The sequence below is a fragment of the Myotis brandtii genome, unplaced genomic scaffold, assembly GCF_000412655.1.
Source record: "Myotis brandtii unplaced genomic scaffold, ASM41265v1 scaffold8, whole genome shotgun sequence".
Taxonomy (NCBI): domain Eukaryota; kingdom Metazoa; phylum Chordata; class Mammalia; order Chiroptera; family Vespertilionidae; genus Myotis; species Myotis brandtii.
In genome coordinates, this window is record NW_005371219.1 from 2893440 (window position 1) to 2912496 (window position 19057).

Genomic DNA, 19057 nt, shown 5'->3' on the forward strand with positions numbered 1-19057 from the left:
ACTAGTGGCCTGATGCATGCACAGATTTGTGCACCAGTGGGGTCCCTCGGCCTGGCCTGAGGGCATCGGGCTAAAACCAGCAGTCCGATATCCCCTAAAGGGTCCCAGATTATGAGAGGTTGCAGGCCAGGCCTAGGGAGCCCTTTGGTGCACAAATCTGTGCACCAGGCTTCTAGTATATGTATATGTGTACATATACATATATGGTTATATAATATATAAAATTATATATAATATATAAAGTTATATATAATATATATTTTTAGTTTTTTCTATTTTGTGGGGATAGTACAGAAAAGCACCTGCAAGTGATGAACACTTGTAAGCACACAATCTGCCAACCACACATGTAGCCAGTGTAAGTCCTCAGAATTGCAGGGGTGGTGGGAGGCTGCTGTAGAAAGGGGAGCATGTCTGGGAATGAAGCCAGCAGGAGGGTGTCTAAAAAATCTCTGTGGAAGGGAGTTGTGAGCAGAGCTTGAAAGGGAGAAGAGATGTTATTTTCTGATTGTATTGGGGGTGGGTTTCTTCTGCTGCCTATGCATTATCAGTTTGGTACTCTAGTTTTGCACTGTGTTATTATAAACTTTTATTTTTTAAAACAATAAAATCCAGTCCCTAAACTATGCTGATAGTTACAGAGCATGGCATATAAATATCCCAGAGATGAAAAAAAAAAAAGGACAACTTTTAAGAAGATTGACTGCTTAGGCTAGGTCCTTAGTTGGGTTAGAATTGGGCAGTTTGGTTGGTGGAATAAACTCTGTGAGCCTTACTTGTAATTTGATAGATGAAATTATTGCAGCAATCAGGTGCAAATGATAGTTGAGGAAGGTGCATGGCATTCCTCAGGATTGTTTAGGGAAAGGAGATATAAAGGAGGGAGAAGTGAAGTAGCAAGAACTCAGCTAAAGTATCTACACACCTTGGTTCTAATGCAAGTGAGGAAAAGACCCACCTGAGATAATATATATGTACTAGAGGCCCAACGCACGAAATTTGTGCAAGGGCCTTGGCCCTGCCCACAGCTGCCACAGAGTGGGGCCTCTGCCACCTCTGCCTCGGCCCCCACCTGCTGCGGCTTTGTCCAGAAGGAAGGACGTCTGGTCTAATTAGCATATTACGCTTTTATTATTGTAGACTAGAGGCCCGGTGCACGAAATTCGTGCACTGGGGATGGGTCGGGGGTCCCTTAGCCCAGCATGTGCCCTCTTGCAGTCCGGGACCCCTCCCTTGTTACTGCCCACCTGCTTGCTTCTTCCTACCACTTGGCTTGCTGCTCCTTAGTGCTGCCACGAAGGCCTTGGGGCTGCTGGGTACAGGCCCCCCGTTGCGTGTTTGTGTCTTCTATCAGGCCCCCAGCAGCCCCAGCAGCCCCAGCACCACCTAAATAACTTAAGGGAAACTTTATTTAGTCTTCTTTTAAAAGCAATCTAGTTTAAAAATTATGGCTAATTACCATGTTTCTCTTTTATTAGATAGGATTATTATTATAGATGTTAGCACACTCTTTTCTGAAAGTCTTGTTCATGTTGCTCTATGGAGTTTATAGATTGATTCCGTGATTCTCACTGCCCAAGTATGCCGTGTATTATCACTTGCTCCCAATTCTTGCACAAAGTTAATTTAATACTGTAATTTTTTGCAATAAAATACATTCTTAAAACTATGCTGATTAGGTAAAAAGAAGGTCTTATTGTGCTAGCACAATTGCACTGTGTATTCTTTTGCTTTATAGGCAATATTTTTAAGGCTTGCACTGATAAGACACTAAGATTCTCATTAACTGAAGCAAGTGCAAACAAGCTTGAAATAATTAACACTTGAAAATCAGTAGAAGGTACCAACTAGGCTCCCAATTTGTGTCCATTGCTTTGTATTTGCTTGCTCTTTCTTTAATCTCTCCACCACAATATCATGATGCAGAAATGAAAGTTGATTAAATAACTTGCCTGAGGCTATATAGTTAATGCCAGGATGAGCAGAGATTTGCACTCGGCTCTCTGTGGAAGCCCATCCTCTTCCCATGACTCAAATATGCTTGAGTTTTTCCTATGCTTAATTATCTAGACCTTGAGTTCTCAGTTCTTTGACATTCTCCCAGATTCTTGTTAGCTACCTACCCCAGGGAAAATGAAAGAAGGTAGAATATAAAATTTATCAATCTTGTTGCTTAGTATAGCTTTTGTAAAAAGTTTTGCTGATGAGGACATTGAAACAAATGCCTAAAATTAGAAGTGTGATTAATAATTATAATTTTTATTTTTAAAATCTCTGATGTAGAGAATTGTGACTTGAAAGCAGGAGACACTATGTAAAACCCATGCATTTAAAGTTAACAGGTTAAGGAAGAGGGTTTTTTATTCTTCCTTAGGCTCTCATAAAGTGCGACTGATACTATTTTATTAGCTACAAGTATTGCTTGGTATATTAAACATTTTAAAGCATTACAATGTGTTAGTTGACTAAAATGTGTGTTTTTTAAAAAGAGTTATTTTTTAGATGAGCTGCTGTTTTAATTTACTATTAACTTCTGAAATTTTATGGAAAATTATTTTCTGAAAAAAATTCTGGAAGCATTTTAATTTGGGGTCTATTTAGTATATTTGAGTCACATGTTGTTGTGGGTGGAATTGTGCACCCCCAAATATGTTAATTTCATAAATCCCAGGACCTGTGAATGTCACTTTATTCGGAAACAGGGTTATTGCACATGGAATAAATTAAGATGAGGTCACACTGGATTATGGTGGGTCCCAATCCAACGACTGTTGTCCTTATAAGAAAAGGGAAATTTGCACACAGACTCAAAGTGACTCACATGGGAGAATGCCATATGAGGATAGAGGAAGAGATTAGCATGCTATGTCTACAAGCCAAGAAACACTAAGGATTACTAGCAACTACCAGAATCTAGGAGAGAAGCATGGAACAGATACACCCTGAGAGCCAACAGTGGCACCCACGCATGTTGACACCTTGTGTTTTTTTTTGGGGGGGGGGTAGAAGAAGACATTATTCCAGCCTAAAAGATCATTGCAAAGAAAATATGAATTACTTCAAAGGTTCCTGGGAATACAATTGAATTATTGTATTATTCTTAGTTCAGTGTTTACTATTTTTCACAAGGCAGAAGCAGTGGTCTTTCTCTCTAAAAGTATTTGTTCTTCACAAAGCATAATATAGTGAGATAACTGGGAGATAGATGGACTTTCCTTCTGTTCATCACAGAGCCTCCAAATCCAAACCTCAGCATTGTTAAGACTGATCAGATTTCTCTTGAGCCTCATCTATACAGGTGGCAAGATTTCTTAGGGAAGAACCATCCAAGATCTCAAAATCTAGGCTGGCTGTTATACATTCAGTTTTTTCCTAGTTGATGGCATAACCAACAACTGAACAATGGAAGGAAAAGTCATTTTTTTTAAAAAAAATTGAAGAATAATTGGCATATAGCATTGTATTAGTTTCAAGTGTATAACATAACGAATCAATACTTGAATATATTGCAAAGTAATCACCATAATAAGCTTAGTTAACATCCATCAACATATATAATTACAGAATATTTCTTTCTGTATAAAATTGAATTTATTGGGTGACATTGGTTAATAAAATTATATAGGTTTCAGGTATACAGTTCTATAAATACATCATCTGTATATTGTATTGTATGTTCACTACTCCACGTCAAATCTCCTTCCATCACCATTTACCCCTCCCCCCCGTACTCTCTCATAACTTCCCCACCCCCCTTTCCCTCTTGTAATCACCATACTATTGTCTGTGTTTATGAGTTTGCCTTGTTTTTGTCTTGTTTTGTTTTTTTGCTTAATCCCTTCATATTTTTTACCCAGCTCTCCAACCCCCTCCCCTCCGAGAGCTGTCTGTTCTTTGTATCTATGAGTCCATTTCTATTTTGTTAGTTTATTTTGTTCATTAGATTCCACATAAATGAAACTGTATAATACTGGTCTTTCTCTAACTGGCTTATTTTACTTAGCATGATACTCTCCAGGTCCATCCATGCTGTTGCAAAAGGTAAGATTTCCTTTTGTATGGCCAAGTAGTATTCCATTGTATAAAAATGTACCACATCTTTTATATCTACTCATCTACTGATGGGCACTTGGGCTGCTTCCAAATCTTGACTGTTGTAAATAGTGCTGCAATAAACATACAGGTACATATATTCATTTGAATTAGTGTTTTGGGTTTCTTGGGATATGTTCCCAGAAGTGGAATTGCTGGGACATAGACAGTTTCATTTTTAACTTTTTTGAAGTAACTCCATACTGCTTTCCATAGTGGCTGCACCAATCTACATTCCCAACAAAAGTTCACTAATGTTCCCTTTTTTCTACATCCTTGCAAATACTTGTTGATTGTTGACTTATTGATGATAGCCATCTAACAGGTGTGAGGTGATATCTCATTGTGGTTTTAATTTGCATCTCTCTGATGATTAGTGACATTGAGCATCTTTTCATATGTCTATTGGCCATCTGTATGTCCTCTTTGGAGAAGTATCTATTCAGGTCCTTTGCCCACTTTTAATTGGATTATTTGTCTTTTTCTGATGTTGAGTTGTATAAGTTCTTTATAAAATTTGGATATGAAACCTTTATCAGATGTATCATTGGCAAATATGTTCTCTTCATTTAGTGGGTTGTCTTTTCAGTTTGTTGATGGTTTTTCTTTGCTGCACAAAACTTTTTTAGTTTGATGTAGTCCCATTTGTTTATTTTGCTTGTTTCCCTTCCCTGAGGAGATATATAGAAACAAAATAAGGCTACTTGAAATGTTCAAGATGTTACTGCCTATGTTTTTTTCTAGGATTTTTATGGTCTTGAGTCTTACATTGAAGTCTTTAATCCATTTGAGTTTATTATTGTTTATGGTATATGAAGGTGGTCTGGTTTCATTTAATTTTGCACATATCTGTCCAATATTCCAAGCATCATTTATTGAATAGACTACCCCATGGCATGTTCTTGCCTTCTTTGTCAAGTATTAATTGACCATAAAGGTGTGGGTTTATATCTTGTCTTTCGATTCTGTTCCATTGATCTTGATTTCAGACTTCCAGCCCATAACTGTGAGACAATAAATTTCTGTTATTTTATGCTATCCAATTTGTGGTACTCTTTTCTGAAACCCTTGGAAACAAACACATTTGTAAAATATCAACAGCAAAAAGTGCATCTTTCACCTCTAATGCTATTTTCTCTTTCCAGTTTCCAATATTACCATATGGATATTGGTAGACTCCTAAGAGAGAACAACACGGTGATATAAATAAACTCCTTAATTTTTTTTAAGACAAAACATTTCCAAGTATAAAGGCATGTAAAACTTCATAGTTGAGTCCATCTGGAATACAGTTTTAATTACAATCTTTTTCTGTGATGAGAACTTTTAAGATTTTTGTCTTTTATCAAAATTCAAATATGCAATAGGAGTGCTATTGACTATAATGACCACACTATACACTATATTTTTATTTAGGGGAGGCAAAGAAAGATTTTCTGGTTCAAGATAAAAGGATTCAAACAATTTCTGTGGATTCTTGGGCATCAAATAATATCTATACAATAGAATGTAGCATATGTTATGAACCAATGTGTGGTCCTATTTCTGAGAAAACAGTAATGTGTTGCAAAAGAGATGGTGGGCACACACCAGCAAAGAGACACATTCATTCTGAAAAGCTTAAGTGCCTGCATTTAATCCACTTTGCTCATATTTTGCCATTTATAACTGGGAAAAATATTCTTCACTTTAATAGCTTTTTATTGAACGTTGAACAAAAAACGACAAGTACAGAGAGGGATCCAGATGGCAGTGGAATAGGTGGAAAGTACATTCACCTCCTCCCAGGACCAAACTAGAATTACAACTAAAATATAGAGCAAGCAACCTGAATAACCAACTGAAGACTAGCTAAAGAGAATTCTTATAACCAAGGATTTACAGAAGAAGCCACATCGAGACTGGGAGAAAGGGTGGAGACTAAGAAAGGGCTGGCCCTGCTCCTACGGGTGGTGGCTGGGATTCTGAAGGGATATCTCAGCTGCTAAGCTTCCCCTGAGAAGCATGGAGCCCCACCTCCATACTGGGCTCCAGAACCCAAAACACCAGGGCTGGGAAGAGGTGCCCACAGAACATCTGGCTGTGAAAATCAGCAGGGACTCTGCCTGTCAGGGAGAATGGGGATTCTGCTAAAGACACAGGCACCCTATTAAAGGGCCAATGCACAAAATCTTCTTCTCAGCCCCTCAGCCTGGTGGAGGGAGGGTGGAGTGGACTAGTCTATGGTCCCGTGAGGAGAGATTGGAGTTTGTAACTCTGGGGAGAGAGCTGAAGGGACAGCCACCAGGATCCCAGCACTGTCACTCCCCGACACCACAGATGCCACCTTTCTTGGGTGGAGCACTCCCCTCCATAAAGCATCAGCCTGGAGGAGTGCAATAGCCCTGAACCTCTGGACTCTCTCTCAGTACATCCTGCTGAGCTTGCACCCTGCTGATGAGTCAGCTGCCTGGGCTGGGGTGTAGAAGTCTGGGCAGACTCAGGAAGGGTCAGTGACTGAATTGTGTCTCTAAGGCAGGGGCAATTCTCTCCACTTTTCCCTGAACTTCACTGGTGCCTCCCCTCATGGGAGACCCACTAACCTCCCTCTCTGGGCTCCTGATAGTCCAACCCTCCTGACTTCTAGTAGCTCTGCCCTGATGAAATCTGGGAAGAATCTGGGACAGACTGAGTTGTGTGGCTCTGAAGCAGGGGCACTCCCCCCACTTTCCCCTGAGCCAAATCTTGGTCTGTTTGGGCCTGATAAACTCTGCTGGCTTCCCCCTGACAACTCCCTGAGACCTCGCCCATCCACAAAGGTGTGTGAGCACACAGCCCATGGCAGCTAGACTTGGTATACGTGGGGCATTTGCTGAGTGACCTCAGACCCTGCACTGGCATTGAGTTTGAACCTGTATTGATCTGGTGCACACCACTTTTCCCTACCTGGTGACTCACTGAGAACATACCTAATGTAACTCGAGTACCACCTGAGGCTCTTTCAGTGACTGATGGAGGCAGGCAGAGGCAGAATATAGGGTGATTTAGAACTTTTGCTGACCTGCCCCTGGGCCCAGTGCTGGTAAAAGCAGGCCTGGTGTGCAGCTTGGCCCTTCCTGGTAGAGGCAGCCACAAATGTGGATGGCTTTGTAGCTCCAAACAGATTGCCCAAGGCCAGTCACAGGCAGTGTCTGACATTGGCCTGTACCAGAGAATCTCCCAAAAGGCCCCAGAACCAACACACCTAGTGGCCAGTTAAAAAAAATCAGAGAAGGATATATACTGGGTTAATGACTAGGTGAACACACAATACAATATATAGATGATATATTATGGAATTGCACACCTGAAACCTATATAATTTTATTAACCAATGTAACCCAAGGAAATTCAGTTAAAAAACGAAATGGGGATAAAAGTACAAATAAAACTCAAGATAACTATTAAAAAAGAGAAAGTCACAAAAATCATTTAGAAAACTAAACACTAAGTGGGTATTATATACTAGATGCATTTGCATATGTGATCTTGTTAATCCTTCAGTAAACCTCATGGGGTATAAAGATCATGGACAATTTCCCCTATTTTTTCAGTCAAGAAAAGCAGCACCAGGGCTGTTTAATGACTTGGTGGAGGCCACACAGCTTGTCATTTGCAGGATCAGGATCCAACCTTCCAATCCACATCTGACCTAAGTATTAACCAGTTGTCCCTCTTATGCTGTACTGCATTGAAATGACCCCCTGTCCACCAATCTAGAATATAAAATGAGTTATGAAACACATCCAGACTTAAATAAAACTCAGTCAAAGAGATGCAGAAATGGTTTCTTACTTGGAGAACAGAAGCTTGACTCTGAAGAGTCAGATCAAGTCTATGTGATTCCGACATCTATACCTATCAACTTGAACATTTGATAAAAGGATCTTTTTTGAGTGCTTGAACCTATATTCACTAAGGAGAAGTAGGAACAATCCACAGACATATAAAATGAACAAACATGCAGTGGGTTTGACATCAATATTTAGTTTTTACTCACGAAGGCATTGCTGGTAATGTTTTACTCATGGCTGAGATTTGTCTGCAGCTGGTCCTGTGGGAACCTCTACATTGAGCCCCGGTGATGTTCTCCCTTGGCAGCATGGACTGCATTGCTTCAGAGCATTTCACTTAGTCTCAGTATTGACTTTGGCAATGGACCCAGCAACAGAGAATTCAGTCCTGGGTCTTCACCAATTGACTCCCGCAATAATGAACTTATTCTCCGTCATGTCCTAAATTGTGTAAATTTATGTTCACAAATGCCCTTCTACCCTCTACCCAAGACAGAATGATTTACAGACCCTTTTCTCATCTTGTCTGTGAATTCTTTCATTCCCTAACAAAAACAAAGTTCACCTGGGATTTTTGCCCTGGCAAAGATAGATTGATATACAAAAATACCTTTCTTTCCTCTCTTCTTTCTCTTTCTCACAGAGCCTTTTTGACTTAGTTGTGCTTACAATAGACTTTTCCTGGCTTTGACTTTGACCCTGTCTCTACAGGAAGGCTATTTCTGGTTACTGAAGTCTGACTGTGCTGCCAAAGCTACCTCTGGAGGCTCTGATTGGGTCATTACGGCTGAGGAGAGATTCCTCCAGTCGTTCTGAAGCCAGTTTGTTTTTTTATATATTATATATAATTCCAAGCCCATCCTAGACACTCCATTTGTTTTTTATTCAGCCTTCAACTGAGGATATATTTGCCCTTAAAGAACTTTTTATTCTCATGAAATGTGCAAAATTTCAAAATCCCATATATTACAATTGAAGGTAAAATAAAAACTAAAAAGAAATACGTTTTCCCAGCTCCTCAAAGTTATAGCATAGAGAGTACCCACTAGAGGGTGTCATTGAGCTGTTATGGCGTGATCTGACCTGCTTCCATGGAGGTTTATTGCCTGGCAGTCTTGTCTCTGTGATGAATAACGTGTGGATAGTGGATATGGGTATGCAAGGGAGGAAGCAGTGATGCTTCATGGATTCCTAAGGTCCTATATATGCAAATGGGAAAAAAGAGAGGTTTTGTGTTTATTTTAAAATGTGATGAACAAACTCACAAGATACACTGTTCTTTACAAATAAGCACACACAGGTACACGCATACTCTCTAAAACAAAATTGCACAAAAAACCTAAAGATACTTGGATTTAGTAGAAATACTGTTTTCTTTCTAGTGATCAATGAATCTAAGTACTGCTTTTGGCCACATAGATCAATACATTTTTTTAAAACCAGGAAGGTTCATGGGATGAAAAGTTTTCCCAAGCTTTACTGTGTGTTACTTCCTATCACCTCTAATTATTAGGTTTGATTATAAAAATTTCATTCTAGATGAGCAACAGTATAAAATTAGATTAACGCCCACTGGACACCAATACCATACGAACATTATCAGAGGTTCTTTAAATGTTCACATTTAAGGGGCCAGCTTGTTATTCTTCTTTTAATCTTTGAGGGCTGTAAAACTTTATAATACTTCAGTGTCAATACAGTTTTTCAGTTGCTAGCCTGAGCCCCTGTAGGCATTTTAGCATGCTTTCCTTCATTAGAGTTTCAAATAAAATGAAATAAGCAATGTTCTTAATGGTGAAAGACTATCATTAAAAACAATCCAGGTTTTTATAATCTTTCCTTATAAAGGTCATTTTCAAATTCTTCATCAATCACATTTTCTAGTGTTCCATGTCAGTTTCTTGGTTTGGGTTTTCAAAGCAACCAAATCAATATTACAGTCTTTCTGATTGGTTATTGCACATTTTATTAAAAGAAAATTCTCACAAGTGTTGGTCTGACCTGCAATGTGGCCCTTTGGATCAGGCTGTATAAGTGAAGTCTTTGCTTGTTCCTGCTTTTACCATGTAGAGATACCTATTAAATACTAAGATGACCTTAGAGAAAATAATGAAATTAACCTCCCACAGTTATCCCTTCAGCTGATTTTAAGGGCTTATAACTTTTCATATCCACCCTTAGCTTTCAAGGAAATCTTTTTGCAATTCCTGTTCCTTAAATCCTCCTATCACCACTCAGAGTTTAGTAATAATTTTAATTAATCTTGTTGAACGTTATTTAAAATAATGTCCTCTCTTTTCTATGGCTTCAGTTATCTTTATGTTGCTTAGTCTTCAATGTACAGTGGTTCTCAAACTTTTGTATTACAGATGTCCCCTTTTTAGCTCCCATTGCCCCCTTCAACCCCCTCCCCATCCCCCCTGTGCTCCAGGCCTTCACAGCCCTATTGTCTGTGTCCCTGGTTTATGCATATATTGCATACAAGTTCTTTGGTTGACCTCTTCCCACCCCTCCTCACCCCCACCTTCCCTCTGAGATTCAATGTTTTTCAGTAACTCTTTATACTCTTAAAAATTATTGAGAACTTCAAGAGCATTTTTTCACATCTGCTGATATTTATTGCATTAAATATAGAAGGTGAGAAGGTTCTAGAACATATTTAAAATAAATAAATCTATTACTTATTAACATAAGTAGTGTATTTTTAAATGAAAAAATCACTTTTTTTTCAAAAAACATGAGAAGAATGACATTATTTTGCAATTGTGAAAACCCATAAGTCTGGCTTAACAGAAGACAGATGGATCTCATCTGCCTCTGAATTCAGACTGTTGAGATAATCTCTTATAGTTGAAGTATGTGGAGATAATTTTGTCTCCCATAAATGCATGGTTGGGAAAGGGAGATGGACATATTTAAGAGCCTTTTCATATAACTTGCTAGAAGTGACCACCATACATTGGTTGAGTCTTCTTCAATACTATATGAAATCTTAACCAGAAGTTGTTTAAAAAGTGTAGTTGAGCATGGCTGGCATGGTTCAGTGGTTGAGCCTCGACCTATGAGCCAGGAGATCACAGTTCGATTCCTGGTCAGGGCACATACCCAGGTTTTGGGCTCAATTCCCAGTGTGGGATGTGAAGGAGGCAGCCGATCAATGATTCTCTCTCATCATTGATGTTTTTATCTCTCTTTCCCCCTCCCTTCCTCTCTGAAATCTATATCTATCTATCTATCTATCTATCTATCTATCTATCTATCTATCTATCTATATTAAAAGGTAGTTGCAAAGTGAAATTGCAAATAACTTATCATGCTCTATTACATCAAAATCCATTGGTCATGATATTGTGTGATATTGTACTATCATGTATCGGTCATTTGGAAAGTATTGATTCCTTAAGTTATGCACATTTCCCAAATGTTCACACATTTTGTTATACAATATTAAAAAATCACATTTGTTAACATAACCACTGATCTCATCAGAAAAATGTTTAAGTATTTGAAAGCTTCCAGGCTCATAGTAGTGAATGCAATTTTTATAAAGTTTGAATTTTTGTTTTATAATCTCAAATTTTATCTTTGGTGTTAAATAATTTCTCTTAATATTGGCAGACTTACTTAGTTTATTTTTGAGAAAATGTCTACCAAACATCCACAACTGAATAAACATACTTAATCTTTTGGTTTTTCTTCAAGAAAGAAAAAAAATGTTATTCTATAAAAAGGGAGCTATGTCAGCTCACAACTCAATCACACATTTCTCCTTTAAACAACAGCTGTTGTACTTCAATCTACAGCAGAAATGCTATATTGTACTTCTTACTTGTAACTCTAAATATTCTAAAGACTTATACGCAGGGTTTGAAATTTAATGAAATGATTTTTACTGCTTTCACATTATTAAGAAAAACTAATATTTTAAATAATATTTTTGAAGTGGTTGTTTGCGGCAGCAGTCTCCGGTGTTTACCTATGCCGCCATCTTGGTCTCTCCCCCGCAGGGTTTGAAATTTAATGAAATGATTTTTACTGCTTTCACATTATTAAGAAAAACTAATATTTTAAATAAATTCAGGTGTGTGGTGGTAGAGAAAAGTATGACTGCTACCACAGTTTTGGTGCCACCACTTAACTGTGTACTATGGTGCCAGTAGTTTTGCCTACCATTGCTTTTGCATCATCAGTGCAAATACCAATACATTGAAAAAGGGAAATATGTTTGTATCTTAGTGCTATTATTTAAATAGTTTTGACCTTGTGAATTTCCTGAAAGTGTCTCAGAGAACACCCTCTGTCTGTGGACTCACTTTAAGAAGTTCTGTACTAATTCAAAACCCTTGAATTCTAGACCCATGTATTCAGTGGTCTACTAGGTATCCTATAGGTACTGTGAACTCAGGCCTGGGGCAGGGGGAAGGATGGGAGCGAGCTGAAAGAAGTTAATAGGGGGAAAAGGAGGACCTATATAATACTTTCAACAATAACGATAAAAAACAAAACAAAACAGAATTTTAGTTGGATACTGGTCACATTTCCTTCTTTTCTTCCAAGCTGCTTTTCTTTCGTTTTCCATCTTAGATGTCTTTAGTCTCCAATTCATTCACACCAGAAACTTAGGAGTCACTCTTGATTTTTATTTATTTTTCTAACCCCTTTTGCCTAATTAGTCACTAAATTCAATCTCTCAAATATACTTCTTGTCCAACTTTGTCAAGATTGAGTTAGTTCAAGGTTTCAGAACTCAGATGATTGCCTGTAATTTGTGATCCCTTACCCTCCAAGTCTCTCTTCTATTCAACCTCTACAAGCCTTCAGGGAGTGCTTTTAAAAAAGCTAATCTAAATCATGCAGAAGGGACCTTGGCTCTTTGTGTTAGAGTGTTTTCATTGTAAAACATTGTAAAACAATTTTTAAATAAAAACATTTAATGCATTTGGCTGAGAAGATAGACGAATCACAGAGCCGGGCATATAGCAAATTCTTAATAAATGTTTATAATTTTTTGTTAATTCTTACCCTAGAGTCCTTACCATTATATTGTGTTAGGTAATATGTTAGAGTTACAGTTTCTAACTTATTTTTTCATTTAATTCCCAGGGCATAGCACAATGTCTAAAACATAGTTGATGCTTAATAATAATTACTGGTTGAATGATGAAAAGTTTAATCTGAATTACCTAAAAATATAGACATTATTAGTTTTATGTGGCCTGGTGCACGGGGGCAGGGGGGAGGGGAGGTGTCCCTCAGCCTGGCCTGCACCCTCTCCAATCTGGGACCCCTTGGGGGATGTCCGACTGCTGGTTTAGGCCCAATCCCACAGGACATCCCTCTCACAATCTGAGACTGCTGGCTCTTAACTGCTCACCTCCCTGCCTGCCTGATCACCCCTAACCACTCTGCATGCCAGCCTGCTCACCCCCAACTGCCCCCCCACCTGCCTTATTGCCCCCAACTGCCCCCCTGCGCCAGTCTGATCACCCATAACCGCCTCTGCCTGCCGGCCTGATTGCCCCCAACTGCCCCCCTGCCATCCTGCTCACCCCCTACTGCCCCCACCGCCAGCCTGCTCAGCCCCAACTGCACCCCCTACCAGCATGCTTGCCCCAAACTGCCCCTCCTGCTGGCCCAATCATGCCCAACTGCCCCCCACTGCTGGCCTGCTTGCCCCAACTTTCCCCACCACCCGCCTGATCACCCCCAACTGCCCTCCCCTCCTGGCCTGATCGCCCCTAAGCGCCTCTGCCTTGGCCCTGCCACTATGGCTTTGTCTGGGCAGTGGTCATGGAGCCCGGCTTGGCTTCTTGGGTCACTGGGTCGACTCAGGAAGCCAAGCCAAGCCTCCTGTCCACTCTCCGGCTGGCTTGACTGGTTCCATGGATCTGGCTGGCGGGGCCATCCTTGTGCCAATTTGCATATTCCCTCCTTATTGGCTGTGGGTGCTGCCATCTTTATCATGAAGTGATGGTTAATTTGCATATTATTCTTTTATTAGATAGGATTATAGTTTACATTTTTCAGTATCTTAATTCTTGAAGATTCTATTAATTACCAGGTGAAAATATACTGTTAATAGATTAACATATATTACCTAAAATGTATAAAAACATAAATTTGTAAACATATTACCCTCAAATTAGCAAAATCATTGCTCATTTTTAATAGCACATTTCTTTTCAAGTTCAGAAAGAGCAAAGTTTTAACCTGCCTTTGAATGGGCATGATGAGGGGTTGGCAAAGTTCCTGAGACTCCTGAAATTATTAGTAGTATCTAGTGGTGTCACCTGTGCATTTTTTGGGTGGAAGGGGTAAGGAGGAGAAGAGCCACAGCTTTGGTCAGAGTCTCAAAAGAGACCTGTGACACAGACCATAAAGTGGCAAGCAGCATAGTACCAGGGGTTGCCAGGTCCTATGATAGACCAGTGGGGAGAATTTTTTAGCAGGGAACATTTGAGGAACATGTCAAATTATACAATGAAGGCAATTGCCCTATACTTAGGACCAAACTTTGAAAAGAAATGATCTGAAGTCCATGACCTTGAACTCAAGTACCTGACCAATGAACAAGAGCCAGTACGTAGAATCATGAATTCACAGTCCCTATATTATTCATGCTTCTTTAGAGTGTCCCTTGGGTTTGTTGCCAACACTGCTGGGGCTCACACAGAGCCTGTCACAATTATAACCTTGGGTTTCATTTCTTCGGTGTAAGTCTCATGACTTTTTCTTTCATCCTTTACATGTTCTCAATGTGATGCCTTTTATTTTGTATTTTTAGAACTGACATCAGAATAGATCTAAAAGCAGAACATTGTGGCTTCTCCTTTTTAAAAAGCCCGAGCAGAGAGAAAAAAAAAGAGCTGTTCTTTGACCTTATGATATCTTCTGAAAACATGTTTGTTACTAAAATTTTTTATTATCCTCCTTTTGAACTTTGAATTGGCTATGTGGATAGTCTAACTAAAACTCAGTAACAAATTCACAGATTTACTTGGATGAAATATAGGGTCTAAAAGTAAGACCATATCCAGATAGGACAGGAATATGGAGCCTAGAAACAGTGCGGTGAATGCCTGAACTACCCAGAGCAGGAGTTTTAACTTGCACCTTTCCTCTGAAATTTCAAATGTATTGTTTGTAAGTATTGTGCTAGGTTAGGATCTAGGGTGACCATATGTCTCCATTTGCCTAAGACAATCCTCATTTATACCCATTGCCCTGGGATCTTTTTGGTTCCATTTTCACCTTAAAAGTTTTTCAGTTTGGTCCTGGCCAGTGTGGCTCACTTGGCTGGGTGTCATTCCATGCACCCAAAGGTTACCAGTTCAATTCCTGGTCAGGGCAATTGCCTGGGTTGCAGGCTTGATCCTTAATAGGGAGCGTGCAGGATGCAACCAGATAATGTTTCACTCTCATATAGTTGTTTTGCTCTCATATAGTTGTTTCTCTCTCTCTCTCTCTCTCTCTCTCTCTCTCTCTCTCTCTCCCCTATCTTCCTCTCTCTCTAAAAAATCAATACAAAATCTTTAAGAAAAGTATTTCAGTTTGGATAGCAAATTACATGGACATGCTCTCTGCCACTAACAATGTTATGAGTCCACAGATGCTTCTAGAATTAGGTAAATATGCACTGATGATTAGAACCAAAAGACAAAGTGAGATATTGAGATGGGAAGGCATTGTGCTGTTTTCGCAGATGCATAAACTTGTAGCCTAAGGAAAAGGCCACAGACTGCATTGCCTTGAGGATTTAGCATTGTAGCAGATACACGAAGCATGACTGCATAGAATAACCTGACCTCATCATTCAGCGTGTTCTTGGTGGACAGCATTTGGTTCAGTGGTCTGTGCAAAGGGATTATGATCAAGGTCTTGTCAACAGAAAATGGAGAAATGCCTCACTAGATACCATGGCCAGGCTTTCTTCTTGAGATGTATGTCATTACCGCATGAGTGCAAGTCTGCTGCATTAACCTACAAGGACTGACTGTGAGGAGGATTTCGGATCACAGGTGCCTCCTGGTGTTCCAGGCATCTGATTGATAAGAAAGGCGCTTTAATCTGAATTCCCGATTACCCATCCTCCCCCATTGGTAGCTTGCAGTTTGGAGCCTTTCTGAGTCTTTATTGTCAATTTTCTCCATCTTGTCCTTCTTCTGCATTTATGGCTTCAAAGAGAATCATGGGGCCTCTTTCTTTCTCAATTGCTCACTTATTACCCTCTACCGAGGCCCAGGTTTGTGAACGCCCTTGGTTCCACACACTGTGATGATGCGTGTGCCTCAGCCACTCCTGACACAGGAGGCAGGCATGTGGGTGAGGGAGAAGGAGGTGGTTCATCCCTTGCTAGTAACTCTTTCTTAGACCCACTTTATTATTGCTTCTCCTGTGAAACTAGGAACAAAATCAGTTCAGTTCATTTCAGTGGAATTCTACCCATCTCAGAATTTTCACTATCAGTTCTCTTCCTTCCCTTTTTTCTCCTTTGAAGAAAGAAATATCACCCAACTTTTAATGCGTTTTTGTTTGTTTCTCTTTACTGTCGTTGGAGTTCATGTGCATTGAAATTCAAGTTCTTTGCAATGAATCTTAGTCACAGACTCTTTTCAGAAACAAACTACTTTTTGACACAGAGCTTTTGGTTATAAGGACTGGATTTTAAAAAGAGCTTTTAAAATGGCTTGATTTAAATATGGGCTTTGGACAGACTTAATGCTGTTTTATGATAAAATACTTTGTTTTCTTTAGGTATTCTGTCCCTGCTTCACATTCTAGCAACAGCCAGGAATATATCCCTTTCTTTTCTTTTGCTTTTGCCCCACTTACTCATCCCAGTCAGTATGTAATGGCTATAAAACTTGCGCCTTAGCAATGTCCACATATACAAGTGTTTCAGGAATAGAGGGATATTCAGGAAAAGAACAATGAAAGGTGGGGCATATCATGTGACACCAATTTATGTGTGCTCTGTTGGCGAGAGGCTGGCTGACCGGCATTGGGAAGACACTGCATCGTGTACCCTAGCATATTCGCCTATAGGAATGGTACCTATAGGCTATTTCTTGGTTTTTAATATTCTTGGTAGAGATTTTTGGGAAATGCTGTGCTTGTCCTATGGAGTGAAAACAGGTGTGATTTCGTATGTGTGAATACCTCTGCATGTATCAGTATGTGGCTGTGTGTGTGTTCATGCATGCATGTATCTATCTATAACAAATGTCTGGCTGTGGGAGGCCCTATTCTAGCGGCACCCCATCTGTCTGGGTGGATTGACGCCTGCATGAGGAATGTGTCTGTCACTCCACGGGTGAGTGTGCAGGTAGGTGTCGATGAATATACTTTATGCCGGTAGTTCCTGTGTAAGACAAGGTGAGAATCAGTTTTCAGCATGACTGGTTTCAGGCCAGCATAAGATGGTGACTGGCACTGAGCCAAGATTACTATTTCCTTACCAAATTACATGTACCGATCTGCTGGCATAAAGGGCTTACACTTAAAAAAATTGCGAGAAAGTGAACTGTGAGCTTAGAGTGGAAATTGGAGCTGTGCTGAAAGGAACATATGTAATTGAAGTGCCAGGGCCTCCAGGACCGTGGGTAATTGTAGCTTCATTGCTTAACGCACGTGAGCTCTGTATAGACGGGGGCAGAATTATTCCTATTTATGTATTCTCTTTTGTGTATACTGGGCAATGACACACTAATGATCGCTCTTCAAATCCCTTAGTGTTGCAATTACCATTCGCTCCAAAGCGTGTGCTTGTATTTTCAGTGCCTAGATCAGAGGGTAGCTTGGAATATTATGCTTGGCTGATGGCTAAGAGCTCTCCCCCACTCTGCCCTTTGATAACAGTGCTGCCCTCATTGTATGCTTTTGTACATGAATAAAGATACCAAACTGTTTCTAAGGGGAAGCAAGTAAGTTATTTGACGCAAGGGCTTGCAGGGCCTCATCCCTGGTGAAATCTCAGCGTCCGCCTGTACTTAGAACTCCTTCGGGTCTGTGACAGATTGTATAATCACCACGGAGTCCCGGGAGGAACGCTTCCTGGATGATCAGCGTTTTAGACGCAGATCTATGTCACAAAGGAGGCAGAGTTAAAGTGACCCGAGTGGAAGCTGACAGGTCGTGAAGGTGAATTAGCCGCTGTGGTGTCAGGGGGTGCAAATCACGGCGGGGGGCAGTGACCGAGGGGCGGAAAGGTCTCTTCTGGGTTAGCTGCCGGGCAAATTAGGTGCCAGTGGCTGCAGAGAACGGTTCTCTTGGCGGCGTTAGAGGCCCGCTGAGATCAGCGTTAGTAGGATTGCAAGGATGAGCATTTTGTCATGATATGGAAACAGTAGACACTTAACCTCCTCTTTTTACAACGTGCTGCAAAAGCACACAAGAGCTTGCCTGTCAATGAAAGTTTTACTTTCCTAAGGACCTTTGCCTTCATTAAAAACAAAATGTTTCACCTCTTCACTATTTCATCTCTGTGTCTTTTCTTGCTTTTACCGTTACCCTATTCAGCAGCGTGTAATTCAGATATGCCCTCGAAAGACTGGCCTTAAAGCATCTGGTTTTGGAAGATAGTTTCCACTCTTAGAGTATTGGCTATGAGTTCCTCTAGGGAATAGTTTCTAATCATAAGGAAATGTAAGAGTGTTTAAAATTTGGCAAATCTATGCTAGTCACACATTTTAAAATGCAGGTCAATTATTTTATTTTATTAAAGTAATGTCTCATGGCATTATTCAAATAAAATAATAATTATGATGCCACAAACATTTTCCCAATAAAACACAACATATAAAGTAAACATGTCTAGTATTTACCATATGATAAGATTCTATAGTATCAGTTTGGAGTCCTGGGAGGTTTGTGGTTAGGGACAGCCCGGGCCAAGAGAGTGAACCTGCTTACTGTTTTTCCTTGATTTAGAGAGTGTCTGTTGCTTTTGCACCATGATGGCAGTGTCACAACTAGGAATCTGACAAGGATATTAATAGGACAAGGAGTAATTGATAGTGTGAAACTGAGATTATTACAAATGATAAGACCAACAAAAAGATAATGCTTAGGCAAGAGGAATGCATCAACACACACATGCACACTCATGCACATACACATCACACACTGAAACAGATCCTTTCTTGGTGGTGGGG

General features: G+C 39.9%; 1 long non-coding RNA gene across 2 annotated transcripts in view; it reads left to right on the top strand.

The window, feature by feature from the left end:
• LOC106724346 overlaps nucleotides 1-19057 on the top strand; it is a 70554-nt gene that overhangs the window by 28386 nt on the left and 23111 nt on the right. The gene's annotated exons all lie outside the window — the stretch shown is intronic.